At 47.1% G+C, this 8,208-nt stretch overlaps 1 pseudogene; it reads right to left on the reverse strand.

Moving 5' to 3' along the window:
* Positions 1-200: 200 nt before the first annotated feature.
* Positions 201-4,201, reverse strand: LOC135551636 (toll-like receptor 13; annotated as a pseudogene).
* Between the last annotated feature and the right edge of the window lie 4,007 nt (positions 4,202-8,208).

An 8,208-nucleotide genomic window follows, 5' to 3' on the forward strand; every position in this document is an offset into this window, starting at 1 on the left:
ATGATGAGGGTGACAAAATGACTACCGTAATCAGAATGATGGGAAGTTTATATTATGTGACGGTGCTCAGTTTTTTGGCGGCATGAATTTTGTGAAAGCGTTAAAAATCCATAAATTAGCCGCGTCATTGTATAAACCGGTTCGAAGTCTGGGAATAAAGTAGTGGCTTATAGTCCGGAAATTACGGTAGTTTATTTCTGTCACCATCTCTCCACCCCAGTGAGGTTTGAGTTCTGCTCAGCAGGGCAGTCCCTGGTCTCCAGAGCCATCCGTAGTTTCTGCCAGAAGACCCCGGTGTATTCGCCAGCTCTGGGCCAGCTGAGGTAGGTTTGTCTCTTCAGCAGCCTCCTCATGCGTTGGTAGGGAGAGAGCTGCTGCTTTGCGATCTCCTCCAGAAACACCAGGATCAACACATCCTTCTGCTCGTCAAACAGACGGAAGCTGGAGAGTAAAGTAGAAAGTCTTTATGAAGTACATTATATGTGTGTTTATGTGTACTGTGTTAGCAGTTGATGTTACTCTTCAATAACACAAACTCCAAAGCAAACCAGGGGGAGAAAAATGGGTTTATTTGAGAAGGACAAATCATAGATGTTATACTGGGAGGTAGATATTCAGTCTCCCCTGTCCTCAGCTATTCTCTACAGAACAAAGGGACAGGATACCATTTTATAACCCCCCACCCTAGCCTGGGGTTTATTCCTTGCAGTACAACTGGGCCAATGGCCAAATAACAAGTATCCTGCTCAAGACTCAATGTACAGAACGTAGCTCTGAGTTCAGGACTGACATTCCACAGTTTCTAAACAGCTGTTTAACGGAAACCCAACTCATATTTACAATTCCCTATTGACCATTAGTACTCTAGTTTTCAGTCCTTCCATCCTCTGCGTTGTGTATTTATCGTCAAAATATTCTTATAACTGTAATTGAAGATTGTTAGACCCACCTGGCCACCTGTATCTCTCTGGAGCACCACTCACTCTCCAGACAGTGACGGCTGATCACACAGATGGTCTTGCGTCTCCCGTAGATGGCATCTGTGATGTTTTCTATGATGGGTTTGCCTGGCTGGAAGTCCCAGTGGTGCAGACACAGCTTCCAGCTCTGCTGCCCCTCCAGCTCTGCTGCCCCTCCAGCTCTGCTGCCCCCCCAGCTCTGCTGCCCCTCCAGCTCTGCTTCCCTCCAGCTCTGCTGCCCCTCCAGCTCTGCTGCCCCTCCAGCTCTGCTGCCCCCCCAGCTCTGCTGCCCCTCCAGCTCTGCTTCCCTCCAGCTCTGCTTCCCTCCAGCTCTGCTGCCCCTCCAGCTCTGCTGCCCCTCCAGCTCCAGCTCTGCTGCCCCTCCAGCTCTGCTCTGCCCCCTCCAGCTCTGCTGCCCCTCCAGCTCTGCTGCCCCCCCAGCTCTGCTGCCCCTCCAGCTCTGCTTCCCCCCTCCAGCTCTGCTGCCCCTCCAGCTCTGCTTCCTCCAGCTCTGCTGCCCCTCCAGCTCTGCTGCCCCTCCAGCTCTGCTGCCCCTCCAGCTCTGCTGCCCCTCCAGCTCTGCAGCTCTGCTGCCCCTCCAGCTCTGCTTCCCTCCAGCTCTGCTGCCCCTCCAGCTCTGCTGCCCCTCCAGCTCTGCTTCCCTCCAGCTCTGCTGCCCCTCCAGCTCTGCTTCCCTCCAGCTCTGCTGCCCCTCCAGCTCTGCTGCCCCTCCAGCTCTGCTGCCCCTCCAGCTCTGCTGCCCCCATTTCTGCTGCCCCTCCAGCCCTGCTGCCCCTCCAGCTCTGCTGCCCCTCCAGCTCTGCTGCTCCCCCCTCCAGCTCTGCTGCTCTGCTGCCCCTCCAGCTCTGCTTCCCTCCAGCTCTGCTGCCCCTCCAGCTCTGCTTCCTCCAGCTCTGCTGCCCCAGCTCTGCTTCCCTCCAGCTCTGCTGCCCCTCCAGCTCTGCTTCCCTCCAGCCTGCTCCAGCTCTGCTTCCCTCCAGCTCTGCTGCCCCTCCAGCTCTGCTGCCCCTCCAGCTCTGCCCCCCAGCTCTGCTGCCCCTCCCTCCAGCTCTGCTGCCCCCCAGCTCTGCTGCCCCTCCAGCTCTGCTGCTCTGCTGCCCCTCCAGCTCTGCTGCCCCTCCAGCTCTGCTGCCCCCCAGCTCCAGCTCTGCTGCCCCTCCAGCTCTGCTGCCCCCCAGCTCTGCTGCCCCCCAGCTCTGCTGCCCCCAGCTCTGCTGCCCTCCAGCTCTGCTGCCCTCCAGCTCTGCTGCCCCCCCAGCTCTGCTGCCCCTCCAGCTCTGCTTCCCTCCAGCTCTGCTTCCCTCCAGCTCTGCTGCCCCTCCAGCTCTGCTGCCCCTCCAGCTCTGCTGCCCCTCCAGCTCTGCTGCCCCTCCAGCTCTGCTGCCCCTCCAGCTCTGCTGCCCCTCCAGCTCTGCTGCCCTCCAGCTCTGCTGCCCCTCCAGCTCTGCTGCCCCTCCAGCTCTGCTTCCCTCCAGCTCTGCTGCCCCTCCAGCTCTGCTGCCCCCCCAGCTCTGCTGCCCCTCCAGCTCTGTCAGAAGCTCGGGACCCAGGGCTCATCGTGGGTGTTGTAGGAGACGAAGACATCATACTGATAAGCTGCACGCCTGTTCCTCCGCTCGGTGTCGTAGAGAAATGCCACGAAGAGGTAGAAGGATAATATATAATGATGGTAGATGAAGGACCCCATCAAGGTGAGGAGGACCAGAGAAGTGGTGGACAGGAAGTAGAAGAAGCCTACGTCTACTGAACACGGACGGGTGTCAAGGTCCAACAGTTTAGTGCCCCTCAGATTGTCTGGATAGCTGCAGTTATAGTCAAGGGCCACACCAACTTGTGTTTGGTTTATTGTCCTCCACCCACTGGATGAACCAAGCATTTCTACAGTCACAAATGAAAGTGTTATTATTCATTTTCAAGGACGTTAAGGCAGGGAGAGAACGTATCAATGTCTCATTGATCTCTCTAATCTGGTTGTTTTCCAACAGCAGAAATGCTACTTGAGATAGATTGGCTAGTATGAGGAAATCCAAATACTGAAGTTGAGATTTGGACAGATATAGTCTGCTGACTTTTGGCATTGGAAGAAACAGCTCTGGAGTGAGGGTTGAGAACACATTATTACTGATGTCAAGGTACCTCAATTGGGGGGGGGGGGGGAATGAATGTGTCTGGGTGCAGAAACTTAATATTCAGATACCCTGCCCTGAATTCTGATAAACATTTCAGACCCTCAAGAAAGTTTGATGGTTTATTATCCATCCGTTGGCTGAAGATATATAGAACATTGAGTGATGTCGGGTGATAGAAGGGTGGAGGGTTGAGTTTATCATGTGTTTCACGTTTGATATGATTGGATGAAATACTGAGGCTGGTTAAGCGTGTTCGTCCTCTGAACACCCGGTCTCTAGTTTCAGTTTGACTGATTCTATTTGCTGAAAGAGTAAGGATTCTTAAGGTTGACCATCACCTCAAATGCCGCCATCTTCTAAGCTGCTAATTAGATTTTTTGAATAAAAGCAATTCCTTGAGTGATTGTAAGCTGTTAAAGTCTTCTTTTCTGACAGAACTTTGTTTATTGCCTCGCAAATCCAAGATCTCAAGTTTTTTTAAACCATTCTTGAAAGCATCACTCAAGGCCAGCATTTGGTTTGTTCCAATGTTTAGGACCTTTAAGGATGTCACATCCTGGAGAACACAGCTTTCAAATTGAGGGATTTTGTTTTTGTGAGGGAAGAGTTGTGTGAGTCCAGTTTTATTGGCAAAATCTGAGCATTCTAGTTTATTGATTCTATTGAAGCTGAGATCCAGGACATTCCAAGTGGGGGGATTGCTTGTGGCTTTTAGCACAGGTGAAAGCATGTTGTGTCCCAATTCCAGATATGGCAGCTGCTTCATTTGCCAGAATGAAGAGTCAGACAGATCAATCATATTATTATATTGCATTTCCAGATCTGTCATCTGGGTGCAGGACTGCATGAGTTCCTCAGAAACAAAACTGATGTTGTTATATCTAAATCTCAGCGTAGGTATGTGGCAGGAAGTATTGGCGAGGACTTTTGTATAGGCAGACGTCTCTATTCCTGTCAGAGATTCTAACAGGGAGTCAAAGCTCCGTAGCAACATGCTCATAACCTCCAGAGACATGTGGAAACTACTCAAGTCAAGACTCGACACGTTCCTCAGAAAAGACCTGTCTGCCACATCCCATTGCCCTCTTCCATTACGGCCACAGTAGGCGAAGTCTAACTTCTGAAGGTTTGAAAAACACTTCCTGTGACGACGGAGATGTCCAACGGCTTCCCAGACACATCAACTCTCTCAACCCTATGGACTTGTTTGATACCTGTCACAATCATACCTGTCGCAATTATACCTGTCGCAATCATACCTGTCGCAATTATACTTGTCGCAATCATACCTGTCGCAATTATACCTGTCGCAATCATACCTGTCACAATCATACCTGTCACAATCATACCTGTCGCAATCATACCTGTCGCAATCATACCTGTCGCAATCATACCTGTCGCAATTATACCTGTCGCAATCATACCTGTCGCAATCATACCTGTCGCAATTATACCTGTCGCAATTATACCTGTCGCAATCATACCTGTCGCAATTATGCCTGTCGCAATCATACCTGTCGCAATCATACCTGTCGCAATTATACCTGTCGCAATTATACCTGTCATACCTGTCGCAATTATACCTGTCGCAATCATACCTGTCGCAATCATACCTGTCGCAATTATAGCTGTCGCAATTATACCTGTCGCAATCATACCTGTCGCAATTATACCTGTCGCAATTATACCTGTCGCAATCATACCTGTCGCAATCATACCTGTCGCAATTATAGCTGTCGCAATTATACCTGTAGCAATCATACCTGTCGCAATCATACCTGTCGCAATCATACCTGTCGCAATCATACCTGTCGCAATCATACCTGTCGCAATTATACCTGTCGCAATTATAGCTGTCGCAATTATACCTGTCGCAATTATACCTGTCACAATCATACCTGTCGCAATTATACCTGTCGCAATCATACCTGTCGCAATTATACTTGTCGCAATCATACCTGTCGCAATTATACCTGTCGCAATTATAGCTGTCGCAATTATACCTGTCGCAATCATACCTGTCGCAATCATACCTGTCGCAATCATACCTGTCGCAATCATACCTGTCGCAATCATACCTGTCGCAATCATACCTGTCGCAATTATAGCTGTCGCAATTATACCTGTCGCAATTATACCTGTCGCAATTATAGCTGTCGCAATTATAACTGTCGCAATTATAGCTGTCGCAATTATACCTGTCGCAATTATACCTGTCGCAATCATACCTGTCGCAATCATACCTGTCGCAATCATACCTGTCGCAATCATACCTGTCGCAATCATACCTGTCGCAATTATAGCTGTCGCAATTATACCTGTCGCAATCATACCTGTCGCAATCATACCTGTCGCAATCATAGCTGTCGCAATTATAGCTGTCGCAATTATACCTGTCGCAATCATACCTGTCGCAATCATACCTGTCGCAATCATAGCTGTCGCAATCATAGCTGTCGCAATTATACCTGTCGCAATTATAGCTGTCGCAATTATACCTGTCGCAATTATACCTGTCGCAATTATACCTGTCGCAATTATAGCTGTCGCAATTATACCTGTCGCAATTATACCTGTCGCAATTATAGCTGTCGCAATTATACCTGTCGCAATTATACCTGTCGCAATTATAGCTGTCGCAATTATACCTGTCGCAATTATACCTGTCGCAATTATACCTGTCGCAATTATACCTGTCGCAATTATACCTGTCGCAATTATACCTGTCGCAATTATACCTGTCGCAATTATAGCTGTCGCAATTATACCTGTCGCAATCATACCTGTCGCAATCATACCTGTCGCAATCATAGCTGTCGCAATTATAGCTGTCGCAATTATACCTGTCGCAATTATAGCTGTCGCAATTATACCTGTCGCAATTATACCTGTCGCAATTATACCTGTCGCAATTATACCTGTCGCAATTATACCTGTCGCAATTATAGCTGTCGCAATTATACCTGTCGCAATTATACCTGTCGCAATTATAGCTGTCGCAATTATACCTGTCGCAATTATACCTGTCGCAATTATACCTGTCGCAATTATACCTGTCGCAATTATACCTGTCGCAATTATACCTGTCGCAATTATACCTGTCGCAATTATACCTGTCGCAATTATACCTGTTATACCTGTCGCAATTATACCTGTCGCAATTATACCTGTCGCAATTATACCTGTCGCAATTATACCTGTCGCAATTATACCTGTCGCAATTATACCTGTCGCAATTATACCTGTCGCAATTATACCTGTCTGCAATTATACCTGTCGCAATTATAGCTGTCAATTATACCTGTCGCAATTATACCTGTCGCAATTATACCTGTCGCAATTATACCTGTCGCAATTATACCTGTCGCAATTATACCTGTCGCAATTATAGTTGTCGCAATTATACCTGTCGCAATTATACCTGTCGCAATTATAGCTGTCGCAATTATACCTGTCGCAATTATAGTTGTCGCAATTATACCTGTCGCAATTATACCTGTCGCAATTATAGCTGTCGCAATTATACCTGTCGCAATTATACCTGTCGCAATTATAGTTGTCGCAATTATACCTGTCGCAATTATACCTGTCGCAATTATAGCTGTCGCAATTATAGCTGTCGCAATTATACCTGTCGCAATTATACCTGTCGCAATTACAGCTGTCGCAATTACACCTGTCGCAATTATACCTGTCGCAATTATACCTGTCGCAATTATAGCTGTCGCAATTATACCTGTCGCAATTATACCTGTCGCAATTATACCTGTCGCAATTATACCTGTCGCAATTATACCTGTCGCAATTATACCTGTCGCAATTATACCTGTCGCAATTATACCCGTCGCAATTATACCCGTCGCAAATATACCCGTCGCAATTATAGCCGTCGCAATTATACCTGTCGCAATTATACCTGTCGCAAATATACCTGTCGCAATTATAGCTGTCGCAATTATACCTGTCGCAATTATACCTGTCGCAATTATACCCGTCGCAATTATGCCCGTCGCAATTATACCCGTCGCAAATATACCCGTCGCAATTATAGCCGTCGCAATTATACCTGTCGCAATTATACCTGTCGCAATTATACCCGTCGCAAATATACCCGTCGCAATTATAGCCGTCGCAATTATACCTGTCGCAATTATACCCGTCGCAATTATACCTGTCGCAATTATACCTGTCGCAATTATACCTGTCATAAATATACCCGTCGCAATTATAGCCGTCGCAATTATACCTGTCGCAATTATACCTGTCGCAATTATACCTGTCGCAAATATACCTGTCGCAATTATAGCTGTCGCAATTATAGCTGTCGCAATTATACCTGTCGCAATTATACCCGTTATGCGCAATTATACCCGTCGCAATTATAGCCGTCGCAATTATACCTGTCGCAATTATACCCGTCGCAATTATAGCCGTCGCAATTATAGCCGTCGCAATTATACCTGTCGCAAATATACCCGTCGCAATTATAGCCGTCGCAATTATACCTGTCGCAAATATACCTGTCGCAAATATACCTGTCGCAATTATACCTGTCGCAATTATACCTGTCGCAATTATACCTGTCGCAATTATACCCGTCGCAATTATACCCGTCGCAATTATACCCGTCGCAAATATACCTGTCGCAATTATAGCCGTCGCAATTATACCTGTCGCAATTATACCTGTCGCAATTATACCTGTCGCAATTATAGCTGTCGCAATTATACCTGTCGCAATTATACCTGTCGCAATTATACCTGTCGCAATCATACCTGTCGCAATTATACCTGTCGCAATTATACCTGTCGCAATTATACCTTTCGCAATTATACCTGTCGCAATTATAGCTGTCACAATTATAAGTCAGATTCAAAATCTCAGAGACAGTAATATTATTTTATAAAACAAAGATTTATTATAAAAACAAAATAATACTACAGTATACAATGACAGATTATCAAATGATCAGCTAAGGAAGTAGTTAGCCAGGGGTAGTGGCAGGTAGCTGTCTCCTGGTATCCGCCAAACTCAGATTCATCCATCGGACTTCATCCATCAGATGGTGAAGCGTGATTCATCACTCCAGAGAATGCGTT

The sequence above is a fragment of the Oncorhynchus masou genome, chromosome 13, assembly GCF_036934945.1.
Source record: "Oncorhynchus masou masou isolate Uvic2021 chromosome 13, UVic_Omas_1.1, whole genome shotgun sequence".
NCBI classification, from domain to species: domain Eukaryota; kingdom Metazoa; phylum Chordata; class Actinopteri; order Salmoniformes; family Salmonidae; genus Oncorhynchus; species Oncorhynchus masou.